The 20,857-nt window shown below is 43.2% G+C and overlaps 1 long non-coding RNA gene across 1 annotated transcript in view; it reads left to right on the top strand.

Annotated features, from left to right (window-relative positions):
• The first annotated feature begins 14,203 nt into the window (after nucleotides 1-14,203).
• LOC100595963 overlaps nucleotides 14,204-20,857 on the top strand; it is a 325,347-nt gene continuing 318,693 nt past the window's right edge. The window contains exon 1 of the long non-coding RNA XR_001116227.2: nucleotides 14,204-14,333. This is a non-coding gene — a long non-coding RNA (uncharacterized LOC100595963). The remainder of the gene's footprint in view (nucleotides 14,334-20,857) is intronic.

Here is a 20,857-nt window from a genome sequence, read left to right on the forward strand (position 1 = left end):
TGCAGATCTGGTATCGATTATCATTAATTCTTCTCTTTATGACTCTGCCACTTAAATACACATTTAGAAACAAACTAAATAAACATTAAATGGCATAACTAGATTTTGGACTTGGGTGGTCCAGTGAGTTTCAACATATGCTTAGCTTTGAAAGGTGGTTATAAAAACACTCCATTTAACTACCCCATTAAATGATTGGGATATATGTTTAAAGATTTTTAAATGTATGAATTCAGATATTTTTAAAAAGAAAGTTGGAATTATTTATAATTTATTGTCATACAAATTAGCTGAAAAGGGAAAGTAAGCTTAGTCTCTATGTTTCAGTTTGGCTGGTTGATTGGTCTCTAGCTGTGTGGCTTTGGTGAAGTCACTCAACTCTCTGAGCTTTGGTCTCTTCAGTTGTAACAGAAAATATTTCCCAGATGATTCCCAGGCTCTCTCCCACTTTGGAAATGCTAGAACTCTGCAATTCTGTGAATTTAAAATTTGATATTTAAAATAATCACGTGAAGCAGAAGGTATACTATTTACTCAGCCATGGAAGTGGGGAGATGGCAAGTTCTGGAATGATCACAAAAGGTTTAGGAATAGTGTATAATCCTGAGCCTTGTCTCCAAAGTCAATCCTTCTTTGTTGCCCTGTTTATTGAACTGTACGTATGGTTGGGACGATAGATGGGGCATCTGGAAAAAATATATATAAAAAAATGTATGGGCAGAGACGATGCCTCAGGACCTTAAATGTGTTGTCATACAGTGTTCAGTGATGGTGCTGTTAAATGCAGTGCTCTGTGACTCAGCCCTGTTAGAAGCATTTTGGATTTGGCCCAATGGTGTTTTGGTGGTTTTTGGATTACATGTTAGGAGTCAGAGCGTCTAGAGTAATTCTTGGCATTGGATCATCATGGCGGACAGGAAGCAGGACTAGATTGCAGCTCCAGACAGAGCAGCTTGCGGAAACTCGCACTGTGAATTTTAGCTCTAGATTGACTGCAAGAAAAAACCAGCAATCCCGAGAGGACCCACAGACCCTCTGAAGGAAGTGGACTGCTCCTGCAGGAGTCAGGAGACACCCTAAATACTCTGAATGCCCTAACTGTGGAAGTGGGAAAGGGAGACCCTCCTCTCCCAAACACACCCCCACTGGAGCTGAAGGTCTGTTTGTGGCAGAAGTTTCTGACTTTACCTGGAGCTGAGTCAATTTAGAGAGCTGAGTGAAATACAGGGGTAGAGGAAGCAGCAGAAAGGCCCTGGGAGCTCGCTGTATCCCTTAGCAGGCCATTCCTGCCTGGCATCACAAGAGATCCACTGGGAGGGTGAGCAGAGGAGCATCAGGTAAAACTCCACAGGAAGAAGGAACTCTCGAGCTGAACTTTGTAACAATCTGAACAGGGCCAGAAGCCTCCTGGTCAGAACTTGGGGGAGGGTGCAAATCTAGTGTGTAGACACCATAGGCAGGGGAAGAACCGAGCTTTTTCTTTTGCAGCTGGGAGGCAGGTAGCCCAGGGCAAGTTTTCAAGCCCATCATGCCCTGCACCTGGAAACAGACTCGGGGCTGTTTCCAGATATCAGGGCAGGGGGCATGATGGCAGTGAGGCTGGCCCTTCATTTTGTGTGGGAGCTGGGTAAGACCTGTGACTGCCGGCTTTCCCCACATTCCTGACAACCTGCATGACTCAGCAGAGGGAGCCTCCTAGGTACACAACTCCAGTGACCTGGGAATCTCATCCCCATTCCTCACAGCAGCCACAGGAAGACCTGCCCAAGGAGAGTCTGAGCTTAGACACACCTAGCCCAGCCCCCTCCTGATGATCCTTCCCTACGCACCTTGGTAGCAGAAGACAAAGGACATAGAAGCTTGGGAGTTCTAGGGCTGGTCCCTCTCTATACAACTATAGCTGATACTGTCTGGACAGTGCCACCCGTGAGCAGGAGGCCAACCAGCAAAAAAACAGAGCATTAAGGCCGGGCGCGGTGGCTCACGCCTGTAATCCCAGCACTTTGGGGGGCTGAGGCGGGCGGATCACGAGGTCAGGAGATCGAGACCATCCTGGCTAACACAGTGAAACCCCGTCTCTACTAAAAATACAAAAAATTAGCCGGGCGAGGTAGCGGGCGCCTGTAGTCCCAGCCACGCGGGAGGCTGAGGCAGGAGAATGGCATGAACCCTGTGGGGCGGAGCCTGCAGTGAGCCCAGATCGCGCCACTGCACTCCAGCCTGGGTGAAAGAGTGAGACTCCTTCTCAAAAAAAAAAAAAAAAAAAAAAAAAAAAAAAAAAAAACAAACAAAAAAAACAGAGCATTAAACCACCACAGCTAAGGATCCCCATGGAGTCCCTTGCATCCTCTACCACCTCCACTGGAACAGGCTCTGGTATCCACTGCGGAGAGACCCATAGACGGTTCACATCACAAGACTCTGTGCAGACAACCCCCAGTACCAGCCCAGAGCCAGGTAGACTCGCTGGGTGGCTAGACTCGTAAGAGAGACAACAATCACTGCAGTTTGGCTCACATGGAACCACATCCATAGGAAAATGGGGAGAATACTACATCAAGGGAACACCCCATGGGACAAAAGAATCTGAACAACAGCCTTCAGCCCTAGACCTTCCCTCTGACAGAGCCTGCTCAAATGAGAAGGAACCAGAAAGCCAACCTTGGTAATATAATAAAACAAGGCTCTTCAACACCCTCAAAAAAATCACACTAGTTCACCAGCAATGGATCCAAACCAAGAAGAAATCCTTAATTTACCTGAAAAAGAATTCAGGAGGTTAGTTATTAAGCTAATCAGGGAGGGGCTAGAGAAAGGTGAATCTCAATGCAAGGAAATCCAAAAAATGATACAAGTGAAGGGAGAAATACTCAAGGAAATAGATAGCTTAAAGAAAAAAAGAATCAAAAATTCAGGAAACTTTGACACACTTTTAGAAATGTGAAATGCTGTGGAAAGTCTCAGCAATAGAATTGAATAAGTAGAAGAAAGAAATTCAGAGCTCCAAGGCAAGGTCTTCAAATTAACCCAATCCAACAAAGACAAAAAAGAATAAGAAAATACGAATAAAGTCTCCAAGAAGTCTGGGATTATGTTAAATCACTAAACTTAAGAATAATTGATGTTCCTAAGGAAGAAGAGAATTCCAAAAGCTTGGAAAACATATTTAGGGGAATAATTGAGGAAAACTTCCCTGGCCTTGCTAGAGACCTAGACATCCAACTACGAGAAGCACAAAGAACACCTGGAAAATTCATTGCAAAAAGATCATTGCTTAGGCACATTGTCATCAGGTTATTTAAAATTAGGACAAAGGAAAGAGTCAAGAGCTGTGAGACAGAAGCACCAGGTAACCTGTAAAGGAAAACCTATCAGATTAACAGCAGATTTCTCAGCAGAAACCCTACAAGCTAGAAGGGATTGGGGCCCCATCTTCAGCCTCCTCAAACAAAACAATTACCAGCCAAGAATTTTGTATCCAGTGAAACTTAGCATCATATATGAAGGAAAGATATAGTTGTTTTCGGACAAACAAATGCTAAGAGAATTCGCCATTACTAATCCACGACTAAAAGAACTGCTAAAAGGAGCTCTAAATCTTGAAACAAATCCTGGAAACACATCGAAACAGAACCGCTTTAAAAAGCATAAATCACACAGGACCAAAAAACAAAAATACGTTAAAAAGTAAAAACAAAGAACAAAAAAGCCAAGTACACAGGCAACAAAAAGCACGATGAATGCAAGGGTACCCCACATTTCAATACTGACATTGAATGTAAATGTCCTAAATGCTCCACTTAAAAGATACAGAACCTCAGAATAGATAAGAACTCACCAACCAACTTTCTGCTGCCTTTAAGAGATTCACCCAACACATAAGGACTCATACAAACTTTACAAAGTAAAGGGGTGGAAAAAGGCATGTCATGCAAATGGACACCAAAAGTGAGCAGGGGTAGCTATTTTTACATTAGACAAAACAAATTTTAAAGCAACAGCAGTTAAAAGAGGCAAAGAGGGACATTATATAATGATAAAAGGCCTTGTCCAACAGGAAAATATCACAATCCTAAACATATATGCACCTAATACTGGAGTTTCCAAATTTATGAAACAATTACTAATAGACCTAAGAAATGAGATAGACAGCAACACTGTAATAGTGGAGGGCTTCAGTATTCCACTGATAGCACTAGACAAGTCGTCAAGACAGAAAGTCAACAAAGAAACAATGGATTTAAACTATACCTTGGAACAAATGAACTTAACAGATATTTACAGAACATTTCATCTGGCAACCTCAGAACACACATTTTATTCAACAACGCATGGGATTTTCTCCAAGACAGATCATATGATAGGCCACAAAACAAGCCTAAATAAATTTAAGAAAATTGAAATTATATCAAGCACTCTCTCAGACCACAGTGGAATAAAACTAGAAATCAACTCTAAAAGGAACCTTCAAAACCATGCAAATACATGGAAATTAAATAACCTGCTCCTGAATGAGCATTGGGTCAAAAACGAAATCAAGATGGAAATTTAAAAATTCTTCAAACTGAATGACAATAATGACACAACCTATCGAAACCACTGGGATACAGCAAAGGTGGTGCTAAGAGGAAAGTTTATAGCCCTAACTACCACATCAAAAAGACTGAAAGAGTACAAACTGGCAGGGGGCGGTGGCTCAAGCCTGTAATCCCAGCACTTTGGGAGGCCGAGGCAGGCGGATCACGAGGTCAGGAGATCGAGACCATCCTGGCTAACACGGTGAAACCCCGTCTCTACTAAAAAAATATAAAAAAATTAGCCGGGCGTGGTGGCAGGTGCCTGTAGTCCCAGCCACTCGGGAGGCTGAGGCAGGAGAATGGCGTGAACCCGGGAGGCGGAGCTTGCAGTGAGCCGAGGTTGTGCCACTGCATTCCAGCCTGGGCGACAGAGGAAGACTCCATCTCAAAAAAAAAAAGAGTACAAACTGACATGCTAAGGTCACACCTCAAGCAACTAGAGAAACAAGAACAAACCAAACCCAAACCCAGCAGAAGAAAGGAAATTACCAAGATCAGAGCAGAACTAAATGAAATTGAAACAAACAAAAAATGCAAAAGATAAATAAAACAAAAAGCTGGTTCTTTGAAAAGATAAATAAAATTGATAGAACAGCAAGACTAACCAAGAATAGAGAACAATCCAAATAACTACACTAAGAAATGAAACAGGAGATACTACAACTGACACCACTGAAATACAAAAGATCATTCAAGGCTACTATGAACACATTGACACACATAAACTAGAAAACCTAGAAGAGATGGGCAAACTCCTGGAAAAAATACAACCCTTCTAGCTTAAATCAGGAAGAATTAGATAACCTGAACAGACCAGTAACAAGCAGCGAGATTGAAATGGTAATTAAAAGACTACCAACAAAAAGTCCAGGAACAGACGGATTCACAGCAGAATTCTATCAGACATTCAAAGAAGAATTGGTACCAATCCTTTTGACACTATTCCACAAGATAGAGATAGAAGGAACACTCCCTAATTCATTTTATGAAGCTAGCATCACCCTAATACCCAAACCAGGAAAGGTCATAATCATAAAAGAAAACTGCAGACCGATATCCTTGATGAACATTGATGTTAAAATTCTTAACAAAATACTAGCTAACGGAATCCAGCAACATATCAAAAAGATAATTCACCATGATCCAAGTGGGTTTCATACCAAGGGTACAGGGAAGGTTTATATATCCAAGTCAATAAATGAGATACACCACATAAACAATTAAAAACAACAATCACATGATCATCTCAATAGATGCAGAAAAAGCATTTGACAAAATCTGGCATCCTTTATGATTAAAACTCAGGCCAAGCGCGGTGGCTCATGCCTGTAATTCCAGCACTTTGGGAGGCTGAGGCAGGCAGATCACCAGGTCAGGAGTTCGAGACCAGTCTGGCCAACATAGTGAAACTCCACCTCTACTAAAAAGACAAAAAATTAGCCAGGTGTGGTGAAGTGCGCCTGTAATCCCAGCTACTCAGGAGGCTGAAGCAGGGGAATCGTGTGAACTCGGGAGGCAGAGGTTGCAGTGAGCCAAGATTGCGCCATTGCACTCCAGCCTGGGCGACAGTGCGAGATTCTGTCTCAAACAAACAAAAAACTCTCAGCAAAATTGCCCATACAAGGGCGTACCTTAATGTAATAAAAGCCATCATGACAAACCAGTAGCCAGCATAATACCGAATGGGGAAGAGTTGAAAGCATTCACTCTGAGAACTGGAACAAGACAAAAATGCCCACTCTCACCCTCCTCTTCAACATAGGAAGTCATATCCAGAGCAATCAGGCAAGAGAAAGAAATAAAGGGTATCCAAATTGGTGAAGAGGAAGTCAAACTGTCACTGTTTGCTGACGATATGATCATTTACCTTGAAAACCCTAAGGACTCCTCTGGAAAGCTCCTAAAACTGATAAAAGAATTCAGCAAGGCCTGGTGCGATGGTTCACGCCTGTAATCCCAGCACTTTGGGAGGCCGAGGCGGGTGGATCACGAGGTCAAGAGATTGAGACCATCCTGGCCAACATGGTGGAACCCAAAATGCAAAAATTAGCTGGGTGTGGTGGCATGTAGTCTCAGCTACTGAGGAGGCTGAGGCAGGAGAATCACTTGAACCCTGGAGGCGAAGTTTGCATGAGCCTAAATTGCGCCACTGCACTTGAGCCTGGTGACAGAGTAAGGCTCTGTCTAAAAAAAAAAAAAAAAAAAAAAAAGAATTCAGCAGTTTCCGGATACAAGATTAATGTACACAGATCAGTAGCAACCAACAGCAACCAAGCAGAGAATCAAATCGAGAACTCAACCCCTTTTACAATAGCTGCAAAAAAACCAAAAAAACAAAACCTTAGGAATATACCTGACCAAGGATTTGAAAGACCTCTACAAGGAAAACTACAAAACACTGCTGAATGAAATCATACACAACACAAACAAATGGAAACACATCCCATGCTCATGGATGGGTAGAATCAATATTGTGAAATGACCGTATTGCCAAAAGCAATCTACAAAATCACCTCAGTCCCCATCAAAATACCACCATCACAGAATTCTTCACAGAATTAGAAAAAACAATTCTAAAATTCATATGGAACCAAATAAGCCAAAGCAACACCAAGCAAAAAGAACAAATCTGGGCGAGGCGCTCACGCCTGTAATCCTAGCACTTTGGGAGGCTGAGGCAGGTGGAACACTAGAGATGAGGAGTTGAAGACCAGCCTGGCCACCATGACGAAACCCCCATCACTACTAAAATACAAAAATTAGCTGGGCGTGGTGGTGGGCGCCTGTAATCCCAGCTACTTGGGAAGTTGAGGCAGGAGAAATTGCTTGAACCCAGGAGGTGGAGGTTGCAGAGATCGCACCACTGTACTCCAGCCTGGGTGGCAGAGTGAAACTCCATTTCAAAAACAAAAAAACAAATGACAAAAAACAACAAATCTGGAAGCATCACACTACCTGATTTCAAACTATACTATAAGGCCATAGTCACTAAAACAACAGCATGGTACTGGTATAAAAATAGGCACATAGACCAATGGAACAAAATAGAGAACCCAGAAATAAACACAAATACTTAACAGCCAACTGATCTTTGACAAAGCAAACAAAAACATAAAGTGGTGAAAGGACACCCTTTTCAACAAATGATGCTGGCATAATTGACTAGCCACATGCAGGAGAAGGAACTGGATTCTCATCTCTCACCCTATACAAAAATCAGCTCAAGATGGATTAAGAATTTAAACCTGCTGGGCGTGGTGGCTCATGCCTGTAATCCCAGCACTTTGGGAGGCCGAGATGGGCGGATCACGAGGTCAGGAGATCGAGACCATCCTGGCTAACACGGTGAAGCCCCGTCTCTGCTAAAAATACAAAAAGTTAGCCTGGCGCGGTGGCAGGTGCCTGTAGTCCCAGCTACTCGGGAGGCTGAGGCAGGAGAATGGCGTGAACCCGGGAGGTGGAGCTTGCAGTGAGCCGAGGTTGCGCCTCACTTTCAGCCTGGCTGAAAGAGTGAGACTCCGTCTCAAGAACTTAAACCTAAGACCTGAAACTATAGAAATTCTAGAAGATAACATTGGAAAAACTCTTCTAGATGTTGGCTTAGGCAAGGATTTAATGACCAAGAACCCAAAAGCAAATGCAATAAAAACAAAGATAAATAGCTGGGACCTAATTAAACTGAAGAGCTTTTGCATGGCAAAAGGAACAGTCAGCAGAGTAAACAGACAACCCGCAAAGTGGGAGAAAATCTTCACAATCTGTCCATCTGACAAAAAACCTAATACCCAGAATCTACAATGAACTCAAATCAGTAAGAAGAAAACAAACAATACCATAAAAAAGTGGGCTAAGGACATGAATAGACAAGTCTCAAAAGAAGATGTATAAATGGCCAACAAACATATGAAAAAATGCTAGAAGTCACTAATGATCAGGGAAATGCAAATCAAAATCACAATATGATACCATTTTACTCCTGCAAGAATGGGCATAATCAAAAATATCAAAAAAACAGTAGATGTTGGTGTGGATGCAGTGAACAGGCAACACTTCTACACTGCTGGTGGGAATGTAAACTAATACAGCCATTATGGAAAACAGTGTGAAGATTCCTTAAATAACTAAAAGTAGAACTACCATTAGATCCAGCAATCCCACTACTGGGTATCTACCAAGAGGAAAAGAAGTCATTATTCGAAAAAGATACTTGCACACGCATGTTTCTAATGGCAGAATTCATAATAGCAAAATCATGGAACCAACCTAAATGCCCATCAATCAATGAGTGGATAAAGAAACCATGATATATATATATATATATATATATATATATATATATATACATACATACATACAATGGAATGCTATGCAGCATTTGCAGTGACCTGGATGAGATTGGAGACTATTATTCCAAGGGAAGTAACTCAGGAATGGAAAACCAAACATCGTCTGTTCTCACTGATAAGTGGGCGTTAAACTATGAGGACGTAAAGGCATAAAAATGATACAAAGGACTTTGGGGAGTTGGGGGGAAGAGTGGGAGGAGGGTGAGAGATAAAAGACTAAAAATATGGTGCACTGTGTACTGCTCGGGTGATATGTGCACCAAAATCTCACAAATCACCACTAAAGAACTTACTCACGTAACCAAATACTACCTGTACCCCATTAACTTACGGAAAAAAAATAGAGTAATTATTTCACTCCTGTAAGTTGACATTTTGCATGTAACTCCCCAGGAGGGAAAGAGAGTACTTTTTCTTTTCATTTTTGTTTCTCTTTTATGTCTTTTCATGATCGTCTTTGTTCTCTTTCTCTATGATCCATTCTATCTTTTTGTTTGTTTTTCGAATGGAGTCTTGCTCTGTTGTCCAGGCTGAAGTGCAATGGTGCAATCTCGGCTCGCTGCAACCTCCGCCTCCTAGGTTCAAGCAATTCTTCTGCCTCAGCCTCCCAAGTAGCTGGGATTATAGGTGTCCACCACCATGTCCAGCTAATTTTTTGTATTATTATTATTTTTTAAAATTTCTTCAAGAGATGGAGTTTTGCTCTTGTTGCCCAGGCTGGAGTGCAATGGCATGATCTTGGCTCACCGCAACCTGCACTTCCTGGGTTCAAGCGATTCTCCTGCCTCAGCCTCCCCAGTAGCTGGGATAATAGGTATGTGCCACCACACCTGGCTAATTTTCTATTTTTAGAAAAGATGGAGTTTCTCCATGTCGGTCAGGCTGCTCTCGAACTTTTGACCTCAGATGATCCACCCACCTTGGCCTCCCAAAATGCTGGGATTACAATAGGTGGAGCCACCACGCCTGACCATTTTCGTATTTTTAGTAGAGACAGGGTTTCACCATGTTGGCCAGGCTGGTCTCGAACTCCTGGCCTGAAGTGATCTGCTGGTCTCGAACTCCCAAAGTGCTGGGATTACAGGTGTAAGCCACTATGCCCGGCCAATCCGTTGTATCTTGTGATCCATTTCCCCACAGCAAAGAGTTTTTTGGGGGTGATTAGGTGTCCTAGGTTACTTCCATTGAGGGTTCTTAACTGGTTTCCTTGTAAGAATTAGAGATTAGGTGGTGATCTCATGAAACCTTTGTAGAGGGGGTGGTTATACAGAGAACAAATATATTAAATGTTAAAGAAACTTGGCACTTGAACTTAAGTGTTCTCAAAATCAGACCTGGACTGTTATTTAAGTCTGGTTCCTGCAAGCAGAGCCTGGGGCAAGCCATTTGGATTTGTCACAGAGGTAGCCTTTGGGCAGATGCTAATGGCACATGAAGAAAGAGTGCCCACAGTGTTTTATGTAGGTTCCTTTGATCATTCTTAACTGGTTTTTAATATTATACCAACATTTAATCAGAAACCAACATAGTTCTCAGTACTCTAACTCTGGGAATCATCTCTATAGCCCAGCCCCAAAACCTACAGTGGAAGATTGGCTGTTTTCTCAATATCTCATGTAAGAAACTCTTCCTTTGAGAAAAACTATAGCAGTGAAGACTTAGGATTTCTTCCTGTTTATCCCAGGATGCTGAGGGAATTCAGGAATCATATCTTTCAGTATCTCAGAACCCTACACAGTGCTCGTCTTTTTAGTGTAGTTTTTCAGTTGGATTGCGTTTCTGAGGCCCCTGTAGGAATCTTCCTTTGGAATCTTTATAAACCAGATAGAATCTAATTGGTGAGAGAAGCCAGAGAATACAATAAACCTTGTCCCTTCTCTCTTACTGTACTATATCCATCTATACTTATTTTTTAGGTTTAAGTTGTTTTAAACTCTAAAGTGTATGTTTTACTGTTCACACTTAGCAATGGTAAATTGTTAAGAGAATAAAAAAACATAAGAAACACATAAACCCTACCTTTCAGTACTAGGTGGTGAAGTATCATTAAATCTTTAGAAATCAAACAGAAATGGGCAAAATGCAAGATATTGTGAGTACCGTGTCAGGATAATCGTGGTAGAGACTTCTGTCTGCCTGTATCTATCCCGATTTTCTTTTTTTTCTTCTTTCTTCTTTTTTTTTTTTTTTTTTTTTTGAGACAGAGTCTCGCTCTGTCTCCCAGTCTGTAGTGCAGTGGCACCGTCTTGGCTCACTGCAGCCTCTGCCTCCAAGGTTCAAGTGATTCTCCTGCCTCAGCCTCCCTAGTAGCTGGGATCACGCGCCACCAAGCCTGGCTAATTTTTTTTGTATTTTTAGTAGAGACAGGGTTTCACTGTGTTGGCTTGGGTGGTGTCGAACTCTTGGCCTCAAGTGATCCACCCGCCTCAGCCTCCCAAAGTTTTGGGATTACAGGTGTGAGCCACATACCCAGCCCTGATTTTTTCTTTGTGGATGGTTGGGCTGTTTAAGAAACATGGATTTTTTTTACTGTCTCCACTTAGAACTTTGTTGTTTAGGTCTTTTTCTATGAGTTCCATAGAAATATTTTGGCCATGATTCTTACTTGGACTTGATATTTTTAGGCTTTGCGAGGATTTATCATTCTATCATCTAGGCATCCTGCCTTCTGATCATTCCCCTTGTTGCTTCCATGCTGGAAGTGATGCTAGAGGCACAGGTCTGTGCAATTATTTCTACACCATAGGTACCTGGGGTGCTTAATGGCAGAGCCTGTATTTGTCAGTTGGTGGTTTAGACAAGTTACAGGTAGAACACTATGAAAGCCTCTGTCTAGATTCTTATCTCTCTTTCTCTAGCAGAATCAAACAGAAAGAAATGAAGTTGAATGCTGGGAAGTCTTTGTTTAAAAAAGTAGATTCTGTTGTCTAGAATCACAGAGACACTCAGAAGGAATTGGGACTGGATATGAAGGAAAGACATCATAAAACTTTACATTAAAAGCCAAAGATGTGAAGTTAGGCCTAGTCAAGTGTTAATTCTGAAAGACCAAAACACTCGTCCTGGACTGTGAAGGTGTGCCTTCTGTAAGTTAAATGAAATGAGATCTTCTTCAGTGCACCTGATGTCTTGGGAAGGGTGAGTTGAGGCATGGTATATGTGAAACGTGATCTCATTATAAATGTTCCCATTTGTTTTATGTGTTCAGTTTGTTTTGTGCTATCTAGATAGGAAATCTAAAGGCTGAGAAAATGTCTGCTGTAGACACGGCAGTGATTCTTTGATACTAAATAGTTGGAGGGGAGCCGAGTGATTGCGTGACTTATTTTTAGACAATATAGGGACTCCCTTGCAAAGGGAGGAGTTGGGAAGAATAGACGTGTTAGGAACCAGGTTAGCCTGGAGATTTCTCTGGTTACCTGAAGCTCGAAAAATATTGGAAGAAGAAATTACTCAATGAGAACTCATGCAGACCTGCTTCTCCAATTATGCCTAAGTGGCCACGTCAGATCTGTGAACCTCTCAGCTTGCTTCTTAACAAACTCATAGTTTTATAAGGAAGATGATCTGGGTTAGAAGAATTATTAATTATATTTCAGCTCACAAATTCCTCTTTACTATCACCCCTTTAGCCCCATGTAAACCGTGTTAGGGTTTGGTTAAGTGTAGAAACTGATATGTAAGCAATAGTAAGAAGATGAAGTCACTTATCTAGAAATTTCTTTAAACCTTTAATTATTGTAAACAAAAGATCTGGTCTCTTTGGAGCTGGTAGTAATGTCTTAGTTTTGTGGCTGTTAGTTTTTTGACTCTATCAGATTGAGTCATTGTTTGACTTGAAGATCTGGAATAACATATCATCTACAAAGAAATGATTACAGTAATTGATCTTGATACTGCCCCCTCCTAGTTGTATTTATATAATTATCTAAAAGGGTTTTTAATAGAATTACTGCAACAAGCCTGAAAAAGTCTGTGCTAAGTGGTAACACCTTGAAACAAAATCAATATGATCCCGCCTTCAAGGGGCTTTTGGATTTGTCTAGCTTACTATATGGCTGAGTACTAGACTCAGTTATCCCATTCCTCAGCAAAAGAAACTACAGAAGTTTGAGGGACTATCAAACTCTTGGCACACAATTGACATTTAGTAAACACTTGATAGGCAGTTGGTAGTGGGTGTAAGCATTCACAGATGAATTCTGAAGTAGATGGTGAATGATGCTGAGATTTCATTTACCGGTCCCGGTGACACTGCCTGGGCTCACATGATAAGATCCTGGGAGGGTAGCATTTATTCTTCTTTTGCAGACTCAGCAAAGAGGACTTTGCAGTTGAGTCTGAATCTTGATCCATGCAGGCCATCCCTGATGGTGCTATTTAGAAGGCCTTTTGTTGTCTGAGCAAAGTTGTCTTCCTGGCCTTACTACCGAATCTTGGCAAAGGATCAATGGGTAAGCCCCATCCTCCGAAGATCTCATATAACATAACTGGTATCAGGACACTGATTACATGCAAGCAGTTCCCACGTGAAGAGCTTTAAAATTGAGATTTTTCTTTGAAATTTAAAAGAAGGTGGAATAAAAATGTGCTTGCTTTCCAACATAGATCGATTAGCTGGCACGGAGAGAACACCGGCCTTTGAAATCTATAGGCATCCTGTTGCAGGCCTGACCCAGCTGACCCTGGGAGATTAGTAATGGTCTGTGCAGCCTGCTCTGTCAGCAAGTCTGGCAGGGCGTGCACAGATGGTGCCAGTTGGAGAAAATCACTGCCGAACAGTGCACTAAAGCCTCTGCCTTGGCCATTCTGCCTCGGAGGAGGAGCCGAGAGTGAGACTGGGTGGTTTACAGACGTGTTCCTGCCAAATGCCTTGGAAGAGACCTCAGAGGATGCCAGTCCGGGTTTAGGATGCATTTGCTGATTATTACTTAAGTAATGTTTTCTTGTCATAGCTTAGGCCTTCCTGAGTTGTTGGGCATCTGGGATTTTTACAGGGTCTGTGGCCTTGGGGTTGTTCTGAAAGGGAATTCGAAATGAGAACTGATCTCATTCCAAAGAGTCAAGCATAATGCAATACTTGTTTTCCTAGAGTCAGTCAGCCTAGGGAAAATGCAAGTAGGCTGGAAGAGGGGAGGAGGAGGAGTTTGAGAGTTTGAGTAATCAACTTAACCCAGGGGTAAAAAGAATTTTATTATAGAAAGCAGCACACATGACCTCTGTCCTTCCAGCTGCCACCAGTTTCTGGGCTGTCGAGTGATACCCTGAAAGTTTACAGTCAACACTCCTTGTGTGGGGTCAGTCCTAGAAATGGCGACGCTGCTCTCCGAAGATAGGAAAGAAAAGGACCTCATTCCATTGAGCCATTGACTGAAATATTTTCTCAACAAAGTTGAACTGAGCTGAAACTGTAAGCCTGTTCTTCCTAATTAGACATTTTATTCTTCGAAAATTCTACTTGGAGTTGCGTTGAAAAGTCAAAGTTGAGGAAATGCATCTTTCTAAAATACTTCCCTCTGAGCTTTATTTCAACAGGTTGAGGACAGGCTGAAAAAATATTAATGTTGAATGAAGGATGTGAGGGTGTCTGGGTGTCTGTAATTACAGAGGGTAACTGGATCAGTGAGTGGACTTTTCCCATTCCCAATTTTTTTGGTATTCTTCCTGCCACAACTTTGTCTTTTAAGTTTCCATCCAGGTTAGTTCTGGCTTTGTAGCTCGTTACTGTTTAACAGACTTGTTTGATTCCTTTTGTGGTATTTTATGAAATGTGGTGTTGTTTCATTCCGGAAGAATTTTCCTTGGAGATGCTGCTGCTGTGAAATGAGAACTTCTCTTTTAGGTTCTTGAATGACCACCCCCCCACCCAAAGATATAAAGAAACCGATCCTGTTCAATGCACTCTAGTGCTTTTGAAATTGGGGTATGGGAGCATGCCCTGGAGGGAGAGCTGAGAGAATGAACAGGGCATTTGCCAACCTCACACAGTGAGTGCAGACTGACACATACAGCAATACTTGCTGGAATCTGGAAGAGATAGAAAGCACACTTAAATCAGACAGAAGTGTGTCTTTTCTTGTTTAATAGAGCATAGCTCAGGCATGATAGCTTTATTGACAAGATGGGAGGCCGAAGAAAGGAGAGAAATCAAGGATGACTCAAAGTATGAGTTAGGAGAAAGCAGTGGGTACTGAAATACTTTGGCAAGAGGAAGATGAGGAGTTCAGTTTTAAGTAGTTCGTCTTTGAAATGTCCATTAGGTCTTTGGATATCTGGATCTGGGTTTGATCAGAGAGGTCTGGGATGGAGATAGTAATTTGGGAGCTGCTGACACACAGCTGGTGATGAAGCCACAGGAGTGAATAAGGTAGCACACAGAACAAAGAGAAATGGGAGTGGATGAAATTTGGTATAGAACTAAAAGCACACTGTGATTTCTCTCCCGCGCTGGTATTTGAACAATGACATGTATTTGCCTAGAGAAGACAAATAACAGAAATGACTCGGTGATTGTGTGTGGATCACGCTTGTTATGTCTTTGATAGGGAAATTCAAAACGGTCTGTGGAAGTGTAGAAATAAATTCTTGAAAATGACCCTGAAGTAGATTTTTGGAGTGCTTTGGTCCGTTTCACAGATGCTTTACCATTTGAAGTAGATGCCAAAACAAACGAGAAGATAGATAGCTCAGGGTTTGTAGTACATGAAGCCAGCATCTGCTAGTTTATTTAGCAGCGGGAGCAGGAAGAGCAGAGGGAGAAGAGTGCGGCAGCCGCCAAGAATAAAACCTGGTCAAGAGGCCACATCAGCCCAGCTTGGCAGACGGGCCTGGTGGCTTTGGTAATTATACTGGTGCCTGCTGTATGTGGGCCTTTTCCACTGAGTTTAAAAAAGGCTTTCCTCTAACTACCAGGTCTCCCAGCAGTTGGGCCACTTTTGCCCTCGGTGGTTTTTCCCTGTGGAATATTTGCCGTGTCTGTGCTCCGTGGCTGTGTTTGCTGACTCCAGGGTAATACCCTTGGCCCTGTTGTTTCACATGGCTCCTGCCCGTCTTCCCCTCCTGACTTAGCTCATAGAAGGTTTGTGAGGACATGCCCTTCAGGAAGAGCCCAGGAGAAACCACATGACTGCATGGCTAGACCAGCACACGTGGACTTGACCGAAGCCTTGTCTTTTTCCTTCTCTCCACCTCCCTCCCTTTTTAATCTATTAGTACTTTTGACATAAATAATATGTAACTGACTCAGATCTACAGAAATATCATGGCAAGGTGCACACCTAGTGATGAGGGCCCGTTAGCACTGAGACTTCCTTTGGGTTAATAATTTCATTATGGATAGAACTCCCTTTTGATACTCACTTTTTTATTTTTATTTTTATTTTTTGAGATGGAGTTTTGCTCTTGTTGTTCAGGCTGGAGTGCAATGGCGCAATCTTGGCTCACTGCAACTTCCGCCTCCTGGGTTCAAGTGATTCTTCTGCCTCAGCTTCCCAAGTAGCTAGGATTACAGGCATGCACCACCACGCCCAGCTAATTTTTTGTATTTACTAGAGACAGGATTTCCCATGTTGGTCACGCTGGTCTCGAACTCCTGACCTCAGGTAATCCACCCGACTTGGCCTCCCAAAGTGTTGGGATTATAGGCGTGGGTCATTGCGCCCGGCCTTGACACCCACATTTGCCACCAATTCTATTTTAAGTATTCTAACTCTGATAATGACATAGGAAAAAAACATACTTTAAAACTGTAGGGAAATCAATCCCAAAAAGAATTCCATGCTTTTTCCTATGTGTACTTCCACTATCTATAGTACCAGCGTACATCTCCAAGAGGCATTTTTGTTTCTATCCACATTGGGGGTGTTGTTCGTATCACTTTATGGGAGAAGAAATCCGTAGGTACCAGTTAATAATGCATTTTGGGCCTCTTGTTATTTGTATTATTCTTCAGAAGGTGTCATAGAGTACACTGAGACCAGGGTATCCTAAATATGTGCAGTTGGAAACACTTCTGGCATTTGTTGAAGTTTTTGTTGTTGTGGTTTTAAAACTCCATTCTGCTATTCTTAAGTTTGTTTTCTCTTTTTGCTCCCAACAGTGTTCTCTTTTCTTTTTAAAAATGTTCATCTGCAGTCTCCTTTGTATAAATATCAGACAGTAATAAATAGTTAGGTTTAGTCTTTCTTTTCTTTCCCCTGCCTATCATGTACTAAGTACTGTACTGCCTCCTGGAACTCAAAGATAAGTAAGAAATGGTCTCTGTCTTCAAGGAACTTGGAGTCCAGTGGTGGTGGTTGCAGGGGGTTGGTGGGGGTGGGTGGACATAAATAGGTGCTTTTAGTACAATATGATATGGGCTATGGGGGTATAACTAGGCCATTCTTGGCAGGGACTGAAATCAGTGGCCACTTTTGAGAAAATGCTCTGGCTGGATCTTAAGGAATGACCTGGAGTTAATCTTTTTTTTTTTTTTTTTTTGAGGTAGAGTCTCACTCTGTCGCCCAGGCTGGAGTGCAGTGGTGTGATCTTGGCTCACTGCAAGCTCCGCCTCCTGGGTTCAGCCATTCTCCTGCCTCAGCCTCCCGAGTAGCAGGAACTACAGTTGCCCGCCGCCTGCCCAGCTAATTTTTTGTATTTTTAGTAGAGACGGGGTTTCACCGTGTTAGCCAGGATGGAGTTAATCTTATCTAGGAAGTGGGGCTTGTTTCCTAGCCAGAGGGGTGATCTGGGACTTGACCATCATGGGGTAGGGCGATAGCTACAATAGTTTGGTATTGGTGGGTTATAAGGGGGTGTAGGGGTCAAGTGCTGGAAGACAAGGCTGCAGAGCAAAGCCAAGACCAGGTCTTAGACTAAGGGTCGTGTATGTAGCTGGCGATGTGTATTCGATAGTAGACTACTTTTCCAGCTATGTGGAGGCTGGATGGAATTGGGTAATGGGAAGAGATGTGCAGTAGGGAATCCAGTTGAGTGGTTATTGCCAAATGGATGAAAGATGAGGGCCTGCTGGGTGTGGTGGCTCACACCTGTGATCCCAGCACTTTGGGAGGCCGAGGCGAGTGGATCACCTGAGGTCAGGAGTTCGAGACCAGCCTGACCAACATGGCAAAACCCCATCTCTGCTAAATTAGCTGGGCGTGGTGGCACATGCCTGTAATCCCAGCTACTTGGGAGGCTAAGGCAGGAGAATTGCTTGAACTCAGGAGGCGGAGGTTGCAGTGAGCCAAGGTCGCGCCATTGCACTCCAGCCTGGGTGACAGAGTGAGACTCCGTTTCAAAAAAAAAAAAGAAGCCGGCCACCTGTAATCACAGCACTTTGGGAGGCCGAGGCGGGTGGATCACCTGAGGTCGGGAGTTCGAGACCAGCCTGACCAACATGGAGAAACCCTGTTTCTACTAAAAATACATTAGCCGGGCATGGCGGCGGTCCTCTGTAATCCCAGCTACTTGGGAAGCTGAGGCAGGGGAATCGCTTGAACCCAAGAGGCAGAGGTTGTGGTGAGCCAAGATTGTGCCATTGCACTCCAGCCTGGGCAACAAGAGCGAAAACTCTGTCTTAAAAAAAAAAAAAAAAAAAGATGAGGGTCTGAATGGAGGCAGATGTAGGCACCGGGGATAGTCAGGAGGAGACAGATATGAGAAATATTTGGAGATTAATTCACAGGACTTCGTAACGGTTGTGATGTGGTAGTTATGGTGTGGTGTGTGTAGGGGGTGGTAGCAGGTGAGGGATGGGGCTCTTAATTTTCTAGCTGAAATGATTGGATAGATGAGGTAGGAATACCAAATGGGAGTTTGTTCTATTAACACATTTCTTAAACATTTCTTCAACTTTTCAACTGCACCTACGGTCATGTTTTACTTCTTCCTCATAAAAGTTAAGGTGGCCGGGCGTGGTGGTGCTCACACCTGTAATCCCAGCACTTTGGGAGGCCAAGGTGGGTGGATCACTTGAGGTCAGGAGTTCGAGATCAGCCTGGACAACATGGAGAAACCCTGTCTCTACTAAAAATACAAAAAATTAGCTGGCATGGTGGGGTGCGCCTGTAGTTCCAGCTACTCAGGAGGCTGAGGCAGGAGAATCGCATGAATTTGGGAGGCAGCGGTTGCAGTGAGCCAATATCACACCATTGCACTCCAGCCTGGGTGACAGAGCAAGACTCTGTCTCAAACAAACAAACAAAAACAGTTAAGTATATGTTCAGGCTAGGCAGTAGCTATTTTGAAAACTCAGGACTAAAGGAATTCCTGAGAGTATGTATAAGATGATTAGAGTTGCAGTTTCCATTGTCATGCAGTAGAACATCTTGGAGAGGTAGGTACACAATGGTGAGCCATCAGCAGGCAACATTTCCAGCAGCTAGAGGAATAAGGGTCTTGGTCCTGAGTGGTTATCTGGATGGTGGACAACCGCTGCCTCTACACGTGGCCTGCAAGAGCTTATATAGCCTGCCTCCTTATGCTACCACCTCTGGGATCTCATTCCTACTGTTTTCCCCTTTGCTTACTTTGCTGTAGCCACGTTGTCTTTTTTTGCAAATGTTGTTTGAACATGTCCAAGCAAACATGCTTTAGTTTCAGGCTTCTGTACTTGCTATCTGATTGACTGGCCATTTCCTTCCTTTCTGTTCAAATGCCACCTTTTTTTTTTTTTTTTTTTTTTTGAGACGGAGTCTCGCTCTGTCACCCAGGCTGGAGTGCAGTGGCACGATCTCGGCTCATTATAAGCTCCACCTCCCGGGTTCACGCCATTCTCCTGCCTCAGCCTCTCCAAGTAGATGGGACTACAGGCGCCCGCCACGCCCGGCTAATTTTTTGTATTTTTAGTAGAGACGGGGTTTCACCGTGGTCTCGATCTCCTGACTTCGCGATCCGCCCGCCTCGGCCTCCCAAAGTGCTGGGATTACAAGCGTGAGCCACCGCGCCCGGCCCAAATGCCACCTTTAATAGAGGCCTCACTGAGTGATTTAATATAGTACACCCTGCCTTCAAACTCTCTCTATCCCTTTATCCTGCTTTTCTTCATGAAACGCATCCCTCTGACGTTGCATATTTATTTGGGTTTTCGCCTATGCTGCTGGTGGGAATGTGAACTCTGGGAGGGTAGGGACTGCAGACCATTAGTGTATTATTTGTGTATCTTCAGGGGTTTTGAAAGTTGTTCTTGGAGAAGATATCCTGTAAAGTTGTGCTTTGCTTTAGAAAAAGTTAACATAGAAAGATTTTATTTTATTTTTATTTTGAGACAGAGTCTCGGTTTGTTGCCCAGGCCAGAGTGCAGTGGTGTGATCTCAGCTCACTGCAACCTCCACCTCCCGGGTTCAAGTGATTCTCATGCTTCAGCCTCTCCAGTAGCTGGGATTACAGGCATGTGCCACCATGCCTGGCTAATTTTTGTATTTTTAGTAGAGTTGTGGTTTTGCCATGTTGGCCAAGCTGATCTTGAACTCCTGGCTTCAGGTGAGCTGCCTGCATTGGCCTCCCAAAGTGCTGGGATTACAGGCATGAGCCACTGCACCTGGCCTAAAGATTTAAGATTGCTAGTGAATGGCTGGGCATAGTGGCTCACACCTGTAATCCCAGCACTTTGGGAGGCGGAGGCGGGTGGATCACGAGGTCAGGAGATCAAGACCATCCTGGCTGAGATGGCGAAACCCCGTCTTTACTAAAAATAAAAAAAATTAGCTGGACGTGGTGGCGGGCGCCTATAGTCCCAGCTACACGGGAGGCTGAGGCAGGAAAATGGCGTGAACCCAAGAGGCGGAGGTTGCGGTGAGCCTAGATCGTGCCACTGCACTCCAGCCTGGGCGACAAAGTGAAACTGCAACTCTTAAAAAAAAAAAAAAAAAAAAAAAAAAAGATTGCTAGTGAAATATAAACGAAGGTAGTAGTTGATATTATGTACTGCTTATTGTGGGACTCTTAGACTGGTGA

The sequence above is a fragment of the Nomascus leucogenys genome, chromosome 8, assembly GCF_006542625.1.
Source record: "Nomascus leucogenys isolate Asia chromosome 8, Asia_NLE_v1, whole genome shotgun sequence".
Taxonomy (NCBI): Eukaryota; Metazoa; Chordata; class Mammalia; order Primates; family Hylobatidae; genus Nomascus; species Nomascus leucogenys.